This window comes from Notamacropus eugenii, chromosome 4 (assembly GCF_028372415.1).
Source record: "Notamacropus eugenii isolate mMacEug1 chromosome 4, mMacEug1.pri_v2, whole genome shotgun sequence".
Classification (NCBI taxonomy): domain Eukaryota; kingdom Metazoa; phylum Chordata; class Mammalia; order Diprotodontia; family Macropodidae; genus Notamacropus; species Notamacropus eugenii.
This window is the reverse complement of record NC_092875.1, coordinates 136026558-136045028: the sequence shown is the minus strand read 5'-3', so window position 1 is coordinate 136045028 and position 18471 is coordinate 136026558. Positions and strand designations below refer to the sequence as shown.

Sequence of the window (18471 nt, the reverse complement as noted above, 5' to 3'; positions counted from 1 at the left end):
CATTTTTCATGATTTTCTTGCATCACTCTCATTTTTCTTCCCAACTTTTTCTCTATTTCTCTTACTCGATTTTCAAAATCCTTTTTGAGGTCTTCCATGGCCTTCATATTTTTCTTGGACGCTTTGGATGGAGAAACTTTGACTGTTTTCTTCTGTTTGCAAATTTTGATATTCCTTGTCCCAAAGTAAGATTCTATAGTCTCATTCTTTTTCTTGTTTTTGCTCATTTCCCCAGCCATTTACTTGACTTTCGAGCTCTTTGTCAAGGTAGTTCTCTGCTTCCAACGAGGGTGGGAATATACTGTCAGCTGCATGATCCCCCCCTAATCTCTAGGCTTAGAAGCTGACTGCCATGGGTTCCTCTGCCTCTTCCCTGCCTCTGCTGCCCTGGGTCTGGGACCAGACCACTCTACTCTCTCGAACTGGTTGGACAGGCTTTTTCCATGACCTTCCAACTCGTCCTCAGCATTTTGGGTTCATGAAGCCTGGGCACCACCACAGGTATGAGAGATTCAGTCTCCCTAAGGTCTGCTCAGGTATCCTCTTTGCACACACAACCCACACTGGACTGCATTCTGTTCCACGCATGCATTAATAAATACTTCCCAGTGACCTTCTAGACTGTCTTGAGCTGGAGATTTGCTTCATTCTATTACTTTGTGAGTTCCAGAATTTGTTTAGAGCCATTTTTTTTACAGATATTTGACTGAACTTAGTGGGAGTGCTCTAGAAAGTGTGTGCTGTTACTCCACAGTCTTGGTTCTGCTCCCCAATTTTTTAAATTAAAATATGAGGTAAGGTGGATAAAGTATGAGGTAAGGTGGGAATAAACACATTATAGGAGACTTAAGCTGGTCACCCCCTAAGTAGTGAATCTGAGTGTCCCCAAAAATGTTTTTATGCTTGAGTACTAGAGAACTTCTGAAGAAGGGTGATGTTAGGAGAAAAAGGCTGAATTCTTATATATATTATATATATATATATATATATTATATATATATAATATATATATATATAATATTGAGTTTGAGATATCTTAAGATATATCCACTTGTAAATGTACAACAGATGGTTAGTTATGTGTCTGTTCTTGGAGCGTAGAAGAAGAGGATAGAGAAAAGCCCAAGAGAGAGGCCAAGATACCCCATCAAAAATAGGGGGTATTAGAAAGATGATGGTCTTGCTATAGAAACTGAGGATTGGTTTGATAGGTAGGAAGAGAACTATAAAAAAAAAACAATGTCACTAAAATCCAGGGAGGGAAAAACTATCCAAAATGGGAGACTTGGAAAGGGGAAGGGTGATCAGCAATGTCAAACATTAAGAATCAAAGAAACATTAATTTATTTTATAAATTGGTTTAAACAGATTATTGTTGAACTTTTTACAGTAGGTTTCCTTGAATAAGGGGTACAGAAGCCAGATTAAGGAATATTAAAAAGAGTAAGATTAATTTTCAGATTGAGAAATTAAGCAGTGAATGGGACATAAAAAAGTAGAGGAAACCACTTTTTTCCCCCAAGGACTTTAGCTGTGAAAAGAAGGTGAGATATGGCAAGATACCTTGAGGGTCATTTAAGCCTGGGGGAGATCTGGGCACATTTGGAAGAAGAAATAGGATCATGTACAAAAGAGAGGTTGAAAATTACGAAGAAAGAGAGGCAGATCAGGGGAGCATCTTAATGCATTATCATCAAGTGCAGAATTTTTCACACTTAACTCATTTGTAAAGTTACATATTAAGAACCAGACTGTATTTTTCCTTTTTTACACAGATTCTTTTGTATAGTGTCTTCACATACATTTTACTCCATGTAACAGCAAGGACCCCAATATACACAAAAGAGTCTGTTGTAATGGTTCTTAGATCTGCTATTCTAAAAGGAAAGCAACTTTTGAAGGGTCAACAATTTACTTTAATCAAGAACATATAACTTTCACTTAGTTCATGAGAAAAAGTCAGCAGCCTGAACTTCACAGAAATTATAAACAGAAATTATAAGCAGAAATTATGAACAGAAAGACCAACAGACACGGCTTCCAACTGTCTGACCATAGACAATACATACATCATTACCAGAGAAAGAAGCAATAGCATCTAGGTTTTCAAAACTAGGAACTCCTTAATGGCTAGACAGAGTCTCCTCTGGCACACAAACCTTCTTCCAAAAAATAAGCCCCAAACTCCTCGTGAGGATGTAGCAGAGCATAAAAACTCCACCCAAGAGATCCCAGATCTACCTAAAGTCCAACCAGCTCTCTGCTCTGTCAGTGCCTGGTACACCGTCTTTGAATATGTCTATAATTCAAGAATTTTTGTGCACACTTAATTCAGAGGGTGATCATTCTACACCTGCAAGTGTATATGCCTCCATCAAGTCTTACTGCAATTTTGATGTCATGAGGGATGCTATAAACATTGAGGCGGCCATCAAGACCAAATGGATGGATGAAGTCACCATCATCAACAGTTTGACAAATCACAGCAATGAACAGAGGCAGGACGTTTGCTTCACTTGTCAGAGAAAGACTACAAAGGAACTTTCATCAGCACTGAAATCTGCCTTATCTGGCCACCTGGAGACACTCATTTTGGGCCTTTTGAAGACTCCTGCTCAGTATGATGCTTCAGACATGAAAGCCTCCATGAAAGGCCTGAGTACTGATGAAGATTCCCTCATTGAGATCATCTGCTCATGGATAAACCAGGAGCTCTATGAAATTAACAAAGTGTACATAGAAATGTATAAGGCAGAGTTGGAGAAGGACATTATTTCAGACACATCTGGTGACTTCTGCAAATTGATGGTTGCCCTGGCAAAGGAAAGGCAAGCAGAAGATGGCTGTGTGATTGATCATGAGCTAAGACGACAAAGATGCTCAGGAACTCTATGATGTAGAAGTAAAGAGTAAGGGAACTGATGTCCCTAAATGAATCAGTATTATGACTGAAAGAAATGTGTGTCACCTCCACAAAGTTTTTGAAAGGTACAAGAGTTGCAGTCCTTATGACGTTGTAAAGTATCAAGAATGAGGTCAAAGGAGATCTTGAAAATGTCTTCCTCAATCTGGTCCAAAGCATTCAGAACGAGCCCCTATATTTTGCTGATTGACTTTATGATTTCATGAAGGGCAAGGCACCCGTGACAAGGTCACAATCTCCCACAGTGAGGTAGACATGCTGAAATTTAGACCTGAATTAAAGAAGAAGTATGAGAAATCTCTGTATTACTTCATCCAGCAAGACACAAAAGGAGACTACCAGAAAGCACTCCTATATTTGTGTAGGAGATGACTAAAAGTCATGAGGAAAGAAATAACCAAAGCAGTTCTAATTGCCAGAAACAATGTTTTCTGCTCTTGTCCTCATAATTTTAGAAAATCAACTTGTGGTAACTTGCAACTAACAGTAACTTGTATTGGTACTTATTAGGGTGATGTTATTTACTTTCTTGTACTTTTTTAGTCATGTATGTATTCCTTGTCTATCTTCAAGTTTTCTCCTTAGCCAAAGGAATTAACATTCCAAGGGAATGGAAGTGAAATCTCTGATGTGAAACACTTCACTTCTTGTGTCCTATGTTGTCCAAAGACAAATACACTAAATTTTTACTTAAAAAAAGCCCTGAAGTAAAACCTCACCTCAAAGTATACATACACTTTTTAGGGTCCAATTCTGACCCTCTATTCACTGAAGCACTTAGCTGCCCAATGCTAGAACGTTGGTTTCAATCAAATAGGATAAAAATGCAACAGTGCCCTAAATAAAATAAGAATATAATGGCAATGAATAAAGAAAATTAATGCTCATGGCACATACACATGCACACACACACATACACACACACAACTTCTTTACTGTCTGTATTTAATTTCATTTTGTCATTTTGTCATATTTTTCTCCCTTATTAGTTCATTTCCTATTCATTCTACCCTATTCTAAATACCCTCTACTTCCAATAATCTTTAAATACTAACAGAATCAGTCTTTGCCTGAAGAGAATCATGGCACACTATTTGATTTGAATACTACAATATTTCATATTTTGATGGACCTGTGATTTTATCATTACGGATACTCCTTATTGGCAATTTATATTATAACTCAACGGTGCTATAAAATTATGTGTGGCTCTTTTCTGTGCCCTTCAAGAGAAACTTCAGAAAAGCCCTGCAATATTCTGCAGGTCTTCTGTTAGATCTCTTGACATTGCCCATAATGTAACCATTCAGTGTCTAAACCACTTTGATTAATTGCTTTCTGTCTTCCTAAAATTTCCTTCAAAATCCAAGTAGCATGGAAACTAATTTTTTTATTTCAACATTTTATGAAAGGTCACTAATAATAAGTAATTAAATGTTTCATTTTTTTCCATATTGAAAAATGAACAAATGCTGTCAGAATGTTTTCATTTAATATTAGAGAAATTTAAAAAGGCACAATAAGCCAACACATTTCATACTTTATTTTTAAAATCCACAAACATAGAAATTAGTTCCCTAAGTAGATCTTACCTTTACAGGTGTATAACAAGCTTCTTGAGGTCAGGGGCCATTCATGCCTTGCAAACATGCTTTTTGTTTCCTGCTGGGTATATCCATATGTCATAACCAGAGTTTAAGAGACAACAGGATAGACTAGATAGGAAAAAAGTAGGGATTGGAACATCAGCTAAGCCTAGGGATGTCAGTTAGAGAAAATAAGACACATGCCTGTAATTCTAGCACAGGAACAATATTATGAGAATTCAAAAGAAACAACAAAATTAATAAAGAACTCCACTGAAAGAAAAGCAACCAAAACATGGGTACCATCAGACAAATATCCAAACTTGGTCAAAGAGCCAAGAAGGATTGAAGTCATAATGGTAAGAAATTCACAGAAGTAATGAGGGCTAAAGTATTCCAAATGGCTTAGAAGCCCTTATCAAGACCCAAATAATGAGAAATTGGTTGGGGGGCCTAAAGTAGTATATCTACAAAGTCACTTGTAACACTGGGCAAATAGGAATAAAGGGAAAAGGTTTTAGAGCTAGGATATGAGACAAGAACTGAATTATATGGGAATGGGTGTGGGATGCAGAAGGAAGGAGAGAGAAGGAGGCCAAAAAATAACATAGAAAGCAGTTACTGAGAAACTCAAAAGTTCATCAGGATTTTAGTCATTTAGGAATTATAGGACAATGATAAGACTCAGTGATTTGGGAAAAGGAATATAGAAACAGAATTCAGTCATAAAAACTGAGCTACCTCCATCAGAGCAAGAAAGTTTACAAGACATCCTTGGTGCTAGGCCCTTGAGAAAGTTCTATCAAGCTCTTTGTGTCCTTTATCTAGAGACAGGATTCATAATAGAGTGAGAAAGATCTAAAGAGTGAGATTTAAACTGAGGGATGTAAGAATGAGGAGTGAGCAAATATTTTCCAGGGCACAGAGTAAAAATTCAATATTTGTTAATACAATTTATAAGCACATACATATATTTGTGAAACGTCCCTTCAAACAATTCTGAAAGTTGTATTTCTTTCCAGCTTGGAAACAGGGGATCTAACTGGATGTTAACTTAAGATCAAGGTGGAAGGACAAGACTTCTACCAATACAAAGAGAGTTTTAAAGATCTCTTGAGAGAAAGGGAAGAGAGAGGACAGGACAAGGAGAGGTGAAAAGAGAGGTGTTGGAGACTCATAAAACATGCGTGTGCACACATATACACACACACACACACACACACACACACACACACACATACACACACTTATAGCAGGAGAACTGCCAGAACTTGTTACATTGATTTCCATATTCTCTTTCTTTTAACCCAAAGCCTACACTGGAGATCATGAGAGGTTTGGTTTGGTTTGGTTTTTATCATCAGTGTTCCCTTTGATACCTGGAACAAATAAGAAAAAAAAAATAGGCAGGAGGAACTCTCAGTCACTGTCTCTTGCCTAATTCTGTTTCTAATTCTGCTTTTTCTTTAATATGCTAAAGACTATTTATAGATTTAAAATTATTTCTGTCAGTACTTTTGGTTGGTCATATGTTTGGTTTGTTTCCTGGAGGTATCAGAAGCTTGAAGGTATGGTACAACTTTTGGAGACCCATGAGGGTTATCTTTCCTAGCTTAGAGCTTAGATCTCAATCCCGTTTTTCTGCACTTTTACTCAATAACTCAGGGCAACATCATGAGCCATTTGGTAGTTATATTTCTAATGGCATAATTACTATAAACGTGGACCACTTTTTAAAAAAACTCTGCATAGGCATACTCACCAAGAGTTACATTTATTATCATGCATTTTCATATTATATCTTTATCTCTTTTATCTTCTCTTTTTTTAGAGAAAAGTTTGCTCAACTTTTCCTTTGTACTGACCCTTATATTTTTGTCATCCTTCCTATTTCTTTTTTTATTACTTAATTTTTCCCCAATTACATGTAAAAATAATTTAAACTTTTTTCATAGTTTTGAATTTCAAATTCTTTCCTTCCATTCCCTTCTCCTCCCCATCTAATTGAGAAGGCAAGCAATTTGACATAGATTATATATGTGTAGCCACATAAAACACATTTCCATGTAAGTTATTCTGTGAATGAAATCAGACAGAGAAAAACCAAGAAAAACAAGAAAGTAAAAATAAAATATCTTAGATCTGTATTCAGGCATTCCCCAATTGATGGACATCTCCTCTATTTCCAATTCTTTGCCACCACTGAAAGAGATGCTACAAATATTTTTGCACATATAGGTTCTTTTCTTTGTTGTTTTTTACCTCATTGGCATACAATCCTAGTAGTGGTATTGCTTATTCAAAGAATATGCATGGTTTTATAGCCCTTTGGGCATATTTCCAAAATGTTCTCCAGAATGGTTGGATCAGTATACAACTTCACCAACAGTATATTAGTATTATAATTTTCCCACATGCTTCTAAGATTTGTCAGTCTGACAGATGTGAGATAGTAGCTCAGAGTTGTTTCATTTAGCATTTCTCTCACCAAGATTTATTTAGAGTATTTTTCATATGGCTATAGATAGCTTTGTTTATTTTATCTGAAAACTGCCTGTTCATATCCTTTGACCATTTATCAAATGAGGAATGGTTCTTTTTTCTATAAACTTGATTCAGTTTTTGTTTTTTTTTATAAATTTGAGAAATGAAGCCTTTGACAGTGTAACACCAATTCAACATTCACAGTGCCTATGGTCAGTACAGTTCTGAACTACAAAATATAACAGACTATTCACATGGAAAACAGAACCAAAACATTTATTCAAACACCAGAAAGCCAAATCTCAACATCGAAAAACCAAATCCATCATAGCAACAAAGAAATCTATACACAATAACAATCCAGGGGTCACTATCATCCCCAAGCCTTCCCCTCTGTTAGGCTTCTCATAAACCAACTTCTTTAAATCACAAACAGGCTCCCTTAAGCAAAATCACAAACAAGCTCTCCCACTTATGCTAATTGCTGCCTGTTCTCGCTTTCCAGCTCTGACTGCTCTGATTCACTTCATGTTCTACCTGTTCAGCAAACTACTCCCACCATAGGCTCTGTCTGACTCAGACTTCCATGTGACCCAGGTAGGTCACATGAGTCTATGAACAGATAGGAAAAATCTTCCCATTTAAATTACCATTACAATCAGAGAAACTCACTGCAACTTTTTTCACATTAATGATTAGCATCTATGTATTTCCCTCCATCCTATTTCTTCCTTTTTATCTTACTCTCCCTCTCGTTTTACTGTGTTCATTTTCAAAAGTGTTTTGTTTCTGACTATTACCTCCCCCAAATTTCCGTCCCTTCTGTCCCCTTTATCTTATGCTCTTCCCTTCCTATTTTCCTGTATGAAAAGATGGATTTCTACACCCAGCTTAGTATTTATATTATTCTGTCTTCGAGAAAATTCTTATGAGAATAAGATTCATGTGCTCCCCTCCCTGCTTCTCTTATTTTCCTCTCCTGTATAAAATCACTTTCAAGTTTCTATGTCAGATAATTTATACCATTCTACCTTTTCCTTCTCCCTTCTCCCAATGCATTCTTCTTTCTCATCCCTTAATTTTGTTATATTTTAGAAAATCATACCATCACATTCAACTCATTCATCTGCTTTCTGTCTATGTATACTCTTTCTAACTACCCTAATAATGAGACAGCTTTTAGGAGTTATAAACATCATTGACCTATGTAGGGATATACATAGTTTAACCTTACTGATGCTCTTATGACTTCTTTCCTGTTTACCTTTTAAGTTTCTTTTGCATCTTACATTTGAAAGTTTGAAAGTCCTCTATTTCACTGAATATACAATTTCTCCCAGAATGATTATAGTCAGTTTTGCAGGGTAGGTGATTCTTGGTTGTAATCCTAATTCCTGTGCCCTCTGGAATATCATATTCCAAATCCTCCAATCTTTTAAAGTAGATGCTGCTAAATCTTGTGTTATTCTGACTTTGGCTCCACATTATTTGAATTGTTTGTTTTTGACTGCTTATAGTATTTTCTCCTTGACCTGGGAGACCTAGAATTTGGCTATAATATTCCTGGGAGATTTTATTTTGGGATCTCTTTCAAGAGGTGGTCAGTGGATTCTTTCCATTTCTATTTTTCACTCTGTTCTAGAATATCAGGGCTTGATATATATCAATATTGATAATCAGTATTGATAATTTCTTAAAAAATGATGTCTAAGCTTTTTTGTTTTTTTATCGTGGCTTTTAGATAGTCCAATAATTCTTAAATTATCTCTCTTGGATCTATTTTTGAGGTCACCTGTTTTCTCCAATGAGATATTTTACATTTTCTTCTTTTTTTTCATTCTTTTGATTTTGTTTGATTGTTTCTTGATGTCCCATAGTCATTGGCTTTCACTTGCCCAGTTCTAACTTTTAAGGAATTATTTTCTTCAGTGAGTTTTTGAACCTTCTTTTCCATTTGGCCATTTTCATTTTTTAAGTTCTTTTCAGTGAATTTTTGCATGTATTTTTCCATTTGGCCAATCCTGCTTTTCAAGGCATTCTTCACCTCATTAGCTTTTTGTGGTTCTTTTACCATGTGGCCTAATTTGATTTTTAAGGTGTTTTTTTTCTTCAGTATTTTTCCTGTCCTATTTACAAAGATGTTAACTCTTTCTTTTTTCATGATTTTCTCACAACATTCACATTTTTCTTCCCAATTCTTCCTCTACCTCTCTTATATTTGACTTTTAAAATCCTTTTTGAACTTTCCGTTGGTCTGAGACCAATTCATATTTTTCTTGGAGGCTTCAATTGCAGGAATTTTGTCTTTGTTTTCTTCTGTGTGTTTTGATCTTCCTTGTCACCACAGTAACTTTCTCTTCTCAGAATTTTTTCTATTGTTTCTCATTTTCCAGCCTATTTTGTGACTTTTAATTCTATGCTTGTGGGACTTTACTTCCCAAGTGGAAGGGGCATTATGCCAACATTTATATTTTTTGTGCAGTTGTTTTCAGAGGTTATTCTGGGAACCTGTAAGTTTTTGGCTGTTCCAAGGGTAGGATCCAAAGTAAGGTATGTTTACTACTCTACAGTGGTTTGTGATAACCACTCTTTTCAACCCTGTAACTCTGTCCAGGTTCCCTACTCTCCTGCAGCTGCAAGTTCTGTTGTGCTAGTGTTCCTCTTCACACTTGGACTAAGATTTTGACTCAGATTCATGAATAGATGATGCAACAGAATCCTGCTCCTATTTCCAGCATAAAGACCCCTGTAAATCTTACTCTCACCTCTTACCTGACCCCTTATCATCTATGGGCAGAGAGGTCTGGAAAATACCACTGCTGCCAGTGATTCAGTTGCCCCTAACCTGACCCTGGTTTACTGGGGCCCAATATGCATTGGACTGCTCACCCCTCTCAGCCTGATGCAATGGACCTTTCCTGCTGAAATTCTAAATAGTCTTAAGCCATAAAATTATTTCACTTCATCTTCTTGTGGGTTCTGTCCTCCTACAATTTGTTTAGAGTCTTTATTTAAAGGTATTTGGAGAAGTATAGGGGAGAGCTCAGGTGTGTCCCTGCCTTTATTCCACCATATTTGCTGTCTCCACTCATTCTTCCCATTTCTATTGCTTACTACTCTCACTCAGGTCTTTATGACTTCTCATCTGAATTCTAACAAAGATGTAATCAATCATTTTGGTTGTATTCTCTGTTTTCCCTCCAATCCATTTTATAACCTGCTATAGCATTGATCTTTTAGATGATAAACCTGATCAATTTAGTCCCTGCTCCAAAATTTTCAATGGCTTCTTATTGTTTAAAGAATAGTCTACAATCCCTAGCTTGATATTCAAGACCCTCCTCAGGCTCACTCCATCCCTACTTTATATCCTCATCTCATAATACTACCCTTCACATAATCTATATTCCTATAAAACTATAATACTCTTGTAATAGGAGACTGCTCAATGAGTCCAGTCCTCATGAGCATGTAGAAAATGATCAGGTAATACAATCCCTCCATGGACTTTGGAGTATGTTATACTGTAGATGTACTATTGATATACTGTAACTGCTTTTAGTCCACTAGTAACTTCATTTGACTGCAGAGAAGGAATTAGGATACATTCAAAAGCACTAGTCAATTAAAGTCCATCTCTTTTTCATTTTTCCAATTATAATTTTCCTTTCTCTAGGTCAAACATCCCCTGACTTCAACTGAAGCTCCTGTGGCAAGATCTCAAAAGTCTTCATCATGCACATTGCCATCCTCTATACACTCTCTAGATTCTGAATAACTAGTCTAAAATGTAGTGCTGAGAACTGAACACAATAATTCACATATAGCTGGAGAAGAAGAAGAGGAAGGAAGAAAATAAACATTTACATTGTGCTTACTGTATGAGAAGCAAGCACCATGGTATTTGATCTGGCACAGAACAATGATGCTGCCATCTACCTAGCCATATATACATCTCTCCATTCAGCCTAAGATTGAATTAACATGATTACTGCTAATATTATTATTATTATTATTATTATTTGTAGTAGTAGTAGTAGTAGTAGTAGTAGTAGTAGTAGTAGTAGTAGTAGTAGTAGTAGTAATTTTATTCTGGAACAATGGTGGTGCTTAAATTAGTCAGAAAGACTACCAGTTATTTGACTTTCAATTCCAAACCTTGGACTCATTACCTTTCTTTCCTTATCAGAACGTGATCACAACTAGAATATATGCCCTCTCCTGGCCTCTGTAGGTTTTGCAGTGGGGTTTGCAGTAGGAATTAGTTCACTTGCTCATGATCTGGAAAAATATGACCAGGGAGTTTTTCTATGGAAACTGAGTAGTACTGCCCCTGATGGCAATTCTATCAGCCCCTCCAGGGTTTAAACCAAGGACTTTCTAGTAAGCCCATCACTTTCTTCTTTCCTATTTGAGGGCTAATGTTTTTATTTAAAAGTATTATTAACTATAAATAAATATTTCCAAGATCAGCTTTTTACATGAAGATTTTCTTGATCCCTCTGAAACTGATACTTGTCTTCCCTCATCAAATTACCTTATATTTATCTTGTGTATATTTGTATATGGCTATTTATGCTATAAAATGAACTGGAGAAGGAAATGGCAAACCACTCCAATATCTTTGCAAAATACCAAATCAGGTCATGAAGAGTTGGACAAAATTGAAAATAACTGAACAACAACAACAAAGTTTGTCCTTTTCTTTCTCCTGCATAAAATTTCCCATTTCATCTCCCATAGAATGTAAACACCCTAAGAGTGAGAATTGTTTCATTTTCATCATTGTATCTCCAGATTCTAGCACAGTGCCTGGAACACTGTAGGTGCTATATGAATGGCAATTGTTATTATAATATTCTCTGTCCAAGAGCTCTTTTGGTATAGTGTTGAAGAAACAGCATCACCTCTGCATCTCAATAAAGCATCAGAGAGGATTCTGGGAAGATGAAGGAGGTCAGAAAATTCCAAGCTCTCAAGACTTGCCCCCCAAAAAGTTAAAATAGCACCTTAAGGCAAACAAATTGGGTGGCGATAAATAAGAATAGTGGCACAAGAGGGGTCTTTCTGGGACAATTCAAGATCAGAAGAAAATGTTAGAATGTGGTTTGGCTCAGTGAAGAGCAAATACCTTCAGGCTAGGTTCTGTTTTGATAACAAGTTGCAAGCAGTTTTAACAACACAAGCATCAAGCCCTAGGGTTTTTTGGTTTGGGGAGCTGCATTGACCCCAGCAATAGGAACTTTTACTCCAATAATGGGGGAAGTTGGGCATTTGAGCCTAGGAAGAGTAAGCGAACCTCTGCTGATAAGAACGCCATACTCAGCTGTGCTGGGAAGAGTGTGGCCAGGCAAGAAGGAACCAGCGCACACCCAGTGAGTGCAGAAGCCATGGGGCAGAAAACCCCTGGCTGAGGGCACTTACAGGAGGTTGGAAGTCTGGCTTTGGTTCCAAACTAGAGGGGAAAACTGAAGGTCTGGGTCCAGAGGCACCATTTCCCATACCCCAAGGCTAGGGGTGATTACAAAAATTAAACTACTACCACAAAAAAAAAAAATGTGCAGGCAAAGGAGAAGGAATCCAACCATAGAAAGCTGTTATGGAAATAGAGATAACCTGGGAACATCTTCAGAAGAGGATATTGAAGCAAAGAAACCCCCAAGAGTAACATCAAATGATCACTTGCCCAAAAAGAATTTATAGAAGATCTTAAAAAAGACTTAAAAATCAAATGACAGAGATGGAGGAAAAACTAAAATAAAGTAAGAATAATTCAAGAAAAACAAGAAGGTTCTGAGAGGAAAGTCCACCAATTAGAAAAGGAGATCCAGAATCTTAAGGAAGAAAATGATACCCTGAACATTAGAATTGCGGGGCTCCTCTCTAGCCCGGCTCTGCGTAAGCATCATGGACTTCCAAGTGAAGAAACCGAGGGTTGGGCACTTTCCTCAGCCGCAGGTGCAGTTAACCGAAGAAAAGCTTAATCACGCACAGAAGACTGAATTGGACTCTCACTTAGAGAACTTTCTTAGCAAAGCTGAATGCACCAAATAACTTGGGAGTTTTCCATCTGCCATCATATCTAACAGCCATCAGGTTTCCACAGCTTCCGTGTCAAACACTTCTACTTTGTCATCATCCCCAGTTACCTCTTCTCTGTTGCCTTCAACAAGTAACACCATTGTTATGCCCTCCCTCAGTGACTTGAAGGAATCTAGTGGAAGTAGGAAAGCCAGAGTTCTCTATGATTATGATGCTGCAAACAGTAGTGAATTATCACTTTTCACAGATGAGGTGATCACAATATACAGTATCTGTGCTGTGGTTTCAGACTGGCTGATCGGTGAAAGGAGAAATCCAAAAGGCAAAGTACCAGTTGCTTACTTTGAACTGCTCAGCTCAGTGGAAACCTCTATCCAGACTCCCAGTTATGAGGTAATATTTATAAATCATTAACTATGTAAAGCAAGTTTAAGTGTCTTACATGTTAATGCCTTAAAAGAGATTCAGAAACCACTAGCCATCGGAACTAGACTTTTTTGCCAATAATGTTGCATGGTAAATTTTTAATTGTTTCAGATTTGGTGATAAGAGCTTTTTACTTCGTGCCAAGGATGTTTTCTTTTCTTTTCTTTTTAACTTAAATTTATTTATTTCAGTTTTCAAAATTCATTTCCACAAAATTTTGGGTTCCAAATTTTCTCCCCATTTCTCCCCTCCCCCCACCCCTAAACACTGAGCATTCTAATTACCCCTATCATCCATCTGTCCTCCCTTCTAACATCCCTCCCTTCCCTTATCCTCATTTTCACTTTTGTCTTGTAAGGCAAGATAAATTTCTATACCCCATTGCTTGTGTTTCTTATTTCCTAGTTGCAAGAACAGTTGTTCCTAAAACTTTTGAGTTCCAACTTCTCTTCATCCCTCCCTCCTCACCCATTCCCTTTGGGAAGGCAAGCAAGTCAATATAGGCCATATCTGTGTAGTTTTGCGAATGACTCCCATAATAGTTGTGTTGTGTAAGACTAACTATATTTCCCTCCATCTTATCCTGCCCCCCCCCGTTTCTTCTATTCTATCTTTTGATCCTATCCCTCTCCAAGAGTGCTCCCTCCTCCCACTGCCTTCCCTTCCATTATCCCCCCCACCCTGCTTCTCCCTTTCTCCCCCACTATCCTGTATACTAAGATAGGTTTTCATACCAAAATGAGTGTGCATTTTATTCCTTCCTTTAGTCGAATGTGATGAGAGTAAGCTTCATGTTTTTTCTCTCACCTCCCCACTTTTTCCCTCCATTGAAAAGTCTTTTACTTGCCTCTTTTATGAGAGATAATTTGCCCCATTCCATTTCTCCCTTTCTCCTCCCAATATATTTTTCTCTCACTGCTTAATTTCATTATTTGAAGATATGATCCCTTCCTATTCAATTCACCCTGTGCTCTCTGTCTGTCTGTCTCTCTCTCTCTCTCTCTCTCTCTGGATGTGTGTGTGTGTATGTGTGTGTGTGTGTGTGTGTAATCCCACCAACTACCCAGAAACTGAAAAAAGTTTCAAGACTTACAAATATTGCCTTTCCCTGTAGGAAAGTCAATAGTTCAACTTTAGTAAATCCCTTATGACTTCTCTTTGCTGTTCACCTTTTCATGCTTCTCTTCATTCCTGTTTTTGAAAGTCATATTTTCTATTCAGGTCTGGTCTTTTCATCAAGAATGCTTGAAAGTCCTCAATTTCATTGAAAGACCATTTTTTCCCCTGAAATATTATACTCAGCTTTGCTGGGTAGGTGATTCTTGGTTTTAGTCCTAGTTCCTTTCACTTCTGGAATATCATATTCCACGCCCTTCAATCCCTTTATGTAAAAGCTGCTAGATCTTGTATTGTATTTCCATAATACTTGAGTTGTTTCCTTTTAGTTGCTTGCAATATTTTCCCCTTGACCTGGGAACTCTGGAATTTGGCCACAATGTTCCTAGGAGTTTCTCTTTTTGAATCTCTTTCAGAAGGTGATCAGTGGATCCTTTCAATATTTATTTTGCCCCCTGGTTCTAGAATATCAGGGCAGTTTTCCTTGATCATTTCATGAAAGATGATGTCTAGGCTCTTGTTTTGGTCAAGGCTTTCAGGTAGTCCCATAATTTTTAAATTGTCTCTCCTGGATGTATTTTCCAGGTCAGTTGTTTTTCCAATGAGATATTTCACATTATCTTCCATTTTTTCATTCTTTTGGTTTTGTTTTGTGAGTTCTTGGTTTCTCATAAAGTCATTAGCCTCCATCTGTTCCATTCTAATTTTTGAAGAACTATTTTCTTCAGTGAGTTTTTGACACTCCTTTTCCATTTGGCTAGTTCTGCTTTTTAAAGCATTCTTCTCCTCATTGGCTTTTTGAACCTCTTTTGCCAATTGAGTTAGCCTATTTTTCAAGGTGTTATTTTCTTTAGCATTTTTTGGGGTCTCCTTTAGCAAGGTGTTGACCTGCTTTTCATGCTTTTCTTGCATCTCTCTCATTTCTCTTCCCAATTTTTCCTCCACCTCTCTAACTTGATTTTCAAAATCCTTTTTGAGCTCTTCCATGGCCTGAGCCCATTGAATATTTATTTTGGATGTTTGGGATCCAGAAGCCTTGATTTTTTGTGTCTTTCCCTAATGGCAAGCATTGTTCTTCCTCATCTCAAAGGATGGGAGAGGGTATCTGTTCACCAAGAAAGTAGCCTTCTATGGTCTTTCCCTTTTTTAGGCATTTTCCCAACCAGTTACTTGACTTTTGGGTCCTTTGTCAAGACTAGGGTATTCTCTGGGAATCTGTAAGGTCTCAGTTCCTCCAAGGTTGCACAATCAAGCGTGTACTGGTCTGAGTGCAGAGAGGAATTTTAGTGCCCAGAATCTTAGCAGAGTTTTACCTCTACATCCACCTGGCCTCCAGTTGCACTAAGTCAGCACTAGGGGCTGATTTTCAGATAAGCTGGATGGGCAGGGCCGCCATTGAGTGCAAGACAAAGACCAGCTGCCTCAGGGCCTCTACTCAGGGCTGAGGTAAGACTCAGCTGTTCAGTGCCCCCAGGGGTTTTTACACTCCAAAATGAACCAGTCTGTACAAGCTGCTGTGCAGTCTCTGTGGCAGTTGCTTGCTGCCGGAGTTATGGGAAGGCCCTTCTCCCTTGCTGGCCAGTTGAAAAAACCCTGTCACTGAACTTTGGCGCCTGTGGTTTGAGGGATCTGGGAACTGCTGCTGCTGGGACTGGGGATTCCAGGACTGAAGATTCCACCCCCTAGGGCTGTTCTCTAGCCATGCCTCTCAGCCAAGGCTGGGCTGGGCTCCGCTCCGAGTCCCATGTAAGAGACATTTCCTGTGGGCCTTTCAGGTCACCCTGGGCTGGAAATCTCCTCCACTCTGTTGTTCTCCACTTCTGCTGCTCCACAATTTGTTGAGAGTCCCTCTCTACAAGTTTTTATGGGCTGTGTGGGGAGACCCTCCATATCTATGTCTTTCTACTCCACCATTTTGGCTCTGCCCTCTGCAAGGATGTTTTCTTACAAGATTCTCTGTTTTTACTGCAGTTTTCACTAACAAGCGGATTCTACTTTTGAGTAAACAAGATCAAAAGCAGGAGATCTGTTTTCTACTGAATTTTTTCCTAATGGTAAGCTCCTTCCTTTATGTAAAATGAAGTTATTGTGAATTGAAAAAAAAATTACAATTGGGCAAAGTGAAGCCAGTGAAATTATAAGAGATCAAGAAACAATTAAACAAAATATGAATAATGGATCAATAAAGCATCAAAGTAGAAACTGAGTAGAGTATGAGTGGATACTGCAATAAGATAAATCCAAGGATAAGACATTAGGGTAATGGTATGACATGATTCATATAACCAACCTAATAACTCAGTCAATGAGCACTTATTAAACACCTATTATGTGCCAGACTGCTAAGTGTTGGAGATAAAAGAAAAGAAAAAGACAGTCCTTGCTCTCATGGATCTCACAGACTAAAAGGGTGGAGGGAGTGATTTTATACAAAGTACTATTACAAACAAGGTATATATGATGTCTTAAAAAGTCTTAATAAGCTTTTAGTTTAATACTGAACTAAGACATTTTTGGCTTTTCTGTATATAGGGCTAAAATGGAAATAATGAACAGAAGGAAGGCACTAGCATTAATTGGTAGTGGAAAAAGCTTACTATAGAAGATGGGATTTTAGCAGGGACTTGAAGGAAGCTAGGATACAAGGATGAGAGGGGAGAGTCTTCTAGGCATAGGAGACAATCAGAAAAATATCTAGTGTAGGGGAATAGACTGTCTTGATGTAGATCATAAAGGAGGTCTATGTTACTGGATCGCAGAGTATACAGGAGAAGAGAATGATTTAACAAGGCTGGAAAGATAGGAGGGGGGCAGGTTATAATGGTCTTTGAATGCCAAATCAAGGATTTCATATTTGATCTTGGATAAAATACATATAGGCAGTTAGGTGGTGCAGTGGATAAAATGCAGGGTCTGGAGTCAGGAAGACTTCCCTTTGTGAGTTCAAAACCAGCCTCAGATATTTAATATCTGTGTGACCCTGGGCAAGTCACTTAACTCTGTTTGCTTTGTTTCCTTATCTAGAAAATGAGCTGGAGAAGGAAATGGCAAACTACTCCATATTTTTGCAAAGAAAACCCCAAATATGGTCACAAAGAATTGGACACTACAGAAAAACAACTTAGAATAGTAATATGGATTCATTAGAGTTTATTGAATAAGAAGATGACATGGTTCAAATTTCACTTAGGAAGATCAATTTGATAACTAAGTAGAGGATAGATTGGAGTAGGGCAAGATTTGAGACAGGAAAAAAATGTTACTGCAATGGTTTATATGTAAGGTGATAAAATCCTTAACTAAGGTACTGAGAGGGTCAAAGGAGAAAAGAGGGGAGACAATATGAGAGATGTTAGGAAGACAAAATTGATAGGACTTAGAAATCTTTTGGATATGGGAATCGAGAGAGAATTAGAAGGTTGCAAACTTGGGTAATTCACAGTAATAGGGAAGGTGGAAAGAGGAGAGTTTGTGAGTAAACATGAATGAGTTCAGTTAAGGGAATGTTGAATTTGAGCGGTCCAATAGGCAGTTAAATGGTGATTTTAGATATAGGAGGGAGGTTAGGGCTAGATAAGCAGAACTGAGAATCATAAGTATAAATACACTAATTGAATTCATGGGAGTTTATCAGATCATCAAGTGAAATAGTATTGATAAAAATAGAAAAGGGCCCAAGAGGCATCCCAAGAAGAATGAGGAGAGGACAGGTAGGAGGAGAATCAGGAGAGTCATACAGCACAAAATCCTAGAGAGAGGAGAATATTAAGGAGAAAAGGATAATTGACCATGTCAAAGCTGCAGATAGGTCAGGAAGGATGAAGATTGAGAAAAGGTCATTTTATTTGGCAAATAAAAGATCACTGATAACTTTGGAAAGAATAGTTTTAGTTG

At 37.6% G+C, this 18471-nt stretch overlaps 2 pseudogenes; both read left to right on the top strand.

The window, feature by feature from the left end:
- Positions 1 to 2295: 2295 nt before the first annotated feature.
- Positions 2296 to 3295, top strand: LOC140502339 (annexin A2-like; annotated as a pseudogene).
- Positions 3296 to 12249: 8954 nt separating this feature from the next.
- LOC140502338 (E3 ubiquitin-protein ligase HACE1-like) overlaps positions 12250 to 18471 on the top strand; it is a 49251-nt pseudogene continuing 43029 nt past the window's right edge.